Source organism: Megalobrama amblycephala, unplaced genomic scaffold, assembly GCF_018812025.1.
Source record: "Megalobrama amblycephala isolate DHTTF-2021 unplaced genomic scaffold, ASM1881202v1 scaffold521, whole genome shotgun sequence".
NCBI lineage: Eukaryota > Metazoa > Chordata > Actinopteri > Cypriniformes > Xenocyprididae > Megalobrama > Megalobrama amblycephala.
Genome location: NW_025953435.1, coordinates 71453 through 74419, shown reverse-complemented (window position 1 = coordinate 74419; position 2967 = coordinate 71453). Strand labels below are relative to the sequence as shown.

At 37.2% G+C, this 2967-nt stretch overlaps 1 long non-coding RNA gene across 1 annotated transcript; it reads left to right on the top strand.

The window, feature by feature from the left end:
* Positions 1-1497: 1497 nt before the first annotated feature.
* Positions 1498-2160, top strand: LOC125261891. Its single transcript, XR_007183463.1, has 3 exons — positions 1498-1602; positions 1689-1976; positions 2049-2160. It is a non-coding gene; the product is annotated as an uncharacterized LOC125261891 (long non-coding RNA).
* The last annotated feature ends 807 nt before the right edge of the window (positions 2161-2967 follow it).

The window sequence follows — 2967 nt, the reverse complement described above, 5'->3', positions numbered from 1 at the left end:
TTCATAAACACAACTTCATTCTTTATAAATCTCTCCAGCAGTGTAGCATTAGCCGTTAACCACGGAACACAGCCTCAAATTCATTCAGAATCAAATGTAAACATCCAAATAAGTACTATACTCACATGATCTGATGCATGCATGCAGCATGCATGATGAACATTTTGTAAATGTTAATAAGGGGTTATATTAGCTGTTTGTAACTTTGTTTATGCAATGTATTATAGAGTTGCAAGCTCGGGGGGCGGGAGCGCGGGGATTTAAAGGGGACACACGCTGAATCGCCGCATTTATAATAATGCCCCAAAATAGGCAGTTAAAAAAAATGAAAAAAAATGTTGACTATTTGGTATTTTGAGCTGAAACTTCACAGACACATTTAGAGGACACCTTAGACTTATATTACATCTTGTGAAAAAGCATTCTAGGGCACCTTTAAAAGCACATTTTAGTTCATATTTCATGGTGTCTCAAAATAGCACAGTTGAGTACACTTAGATGTTCTGAAGATGATCTTAAGAAGTACTGAGGAAGAATTTGTTGTATATTAAGTACAAAATTAGTGCACAGTGAAGATGAACGAAGGTCATTTTTAGGTGAACTAACTGATTTAATGTAATTGTCAATAAATGCCCTTTGACACTTATGAAATGCTTGTAATTATACTTTAGTATACCATAGTATACTCTATACCAACTGTGTACCGTAACCATACTGATCGTTAAAAATAAATAAATAAATAAATCTAAAAACACTGAAGCAGCAGACTTTGTGAAAATTAATAATAGTTTGGGTTAATTTTAAGCAAGCAATACAGTATTTTTGTTTAGCAATAGCTGAGTTAAATAAAATTACCTAACAGGTTGAGGCCAACGTTTAACCCAACACTGAGTTAAAACAGCCCAATTGCTGAGTTTGTCCATTTTTGACCCAACTTTTAATTAATTTTTTATTAATTTTTAGAGTGTAATATTAAAACCTTACTTTCATTCAGGAAATTTCCCCTCTGGAAGTTTTTCTCTCAGAAAAGAACATAAAATGACCGTTGACAAATTAATCCAGTTTTGATCAGTTTGGCACAGACTTCCCAACATTGGGTTACATTGATCCAGTAGCTGGGTTACACAAAACTACCCAGCACCTGGGTAAGAAATAGTCAAATATAACCCAATAAAATTACCCAATTGGCTAACAAAAATTATCTAATGGGATCCTTTTGTAAAGTGCTACCAACTGGTCATTATAGTTCCAAGAAACAAAAAATAAAAAGTAACTCTGCATTTTCTTTTATGCCTTTTTATGTCTAGTTTATTCCTCTTGATTGCAGAGAAACACTCGCTGTATTACATTTACACGGCCTTGTCTAAACCTGTGGATCTGCCGGGCATCTATGAATTCACTGCTATGGGTCTGCTGGACGACACACAGATCGACTATTACAATAGTGAAGAAAAGAGAAAGATTCCCAAACAGCAGTGGATGAAAGAGAAAATGCCTGAAGGATTACTGGGAAAAAGGCACTCAGTCCAGAAAGAGTAAAGAACAGTGGTTTGATGTGAACATCCATATTCTGATGAGCCGCATGAGACCACAATGAATCAGGTGAGAAACATTCATACAGTTTAACCTGCACATGATTTTTATTATCACCACCTCACAACAAACATTTTAATTTGCGTCTATTTCAGATCTTCATGTTCTTCAGTGTAGAGTTGGTTGTGAAGTTGAGCAGGAGGGAGATGAAGTGAAGTTTCTCAAAGGCATTGATGAGCACGGCTATGATGGAGAAAACTTCTTATCTTTTGATGATAAAGAGTCTCAGTGGGTCGCCTTTATTGATGAAGCTCTACCAACCAAGAGAAAATGGGACAATGTGCCGATCCTAAACCAATACACCAAAGGATACCTGGAGAAAGAGTGTGTGGACTGGCTCAACAAATTCAGAGGATATGGAGACGAGAAGCTCAGAAACGGCTGTGAGTGAATGTGTGTTTGTAGATTATCTGCAGCTGATGAAACTGATTGATGAACTGATTCTGTGTTTTCAGCTCCTCCAAATGTTTATGTGATTGAAAAGAAGAATACCAATGATGAAACCAAGCTGAAACTCACCTGTCTGGCCACTGGCTTCTACCCCAAAGACGTGATGATGAGCATTAGGAAAAACTCACACATCTGTGCCTGAAGATGAGATTGAATCCACAGGAAATCAGACCAAACCATGATGGAACCTTCCAGATGAGGAAGAGTGTGGAGATCAAGAAGGAAGGAAAAAGATGAATATGATTGTTTTGTGTCCCACAAGAGCATCAAAGATCCAGTTATCACCAAATCAGGTATGCAAACTTAGGGTATGTTTACATGACAACGGTGTACTATAAAAGTGACGTTTTTATCCCACCACTGCCAAGACAAATGTTGGGGTTGTTGTGGCCTAATGGTTAGAAAGTCAGACAAGTAACCTGAAGGTTGTGGGTTCAATTCTCAATACCGGTAGGAAAGGACTGAGCTGCCTTTGAGCAAGACACTGTGTGTGTGTGTGTGTGTGTGTGTGTGTGTGTGTGTGTGTGTGTGTGTGTGTGTGTGTTCACTACTCACTAGTGATTAATGTTTGTGCTCTACTTTGTGTTACCTTACTTGACCATCACTTTCACTTTTTCCTATGTGTTTTTCATGTACACATAAAAACATTGTCAAAACGATCCCTGTTCACACAGATCTGCGAAAAACAATTAAAAACACTGTATTATTCATGCCAGGCCAATAGATGGCGATGTCATTATGTAAAAAAAAAAAAACACTACGCACCTATAGACTGAACATATAATGCACATGTGGATGATGTCAACATTTTCACAAATACTCATTTTTGTAATTTACGCGATGATAATAACAGTATCGTTTTCAAAAACTTGCACTTTGAAACCCCTTTTCAGGCTCTCAAAACACTGTTGTCACGTAAATGAA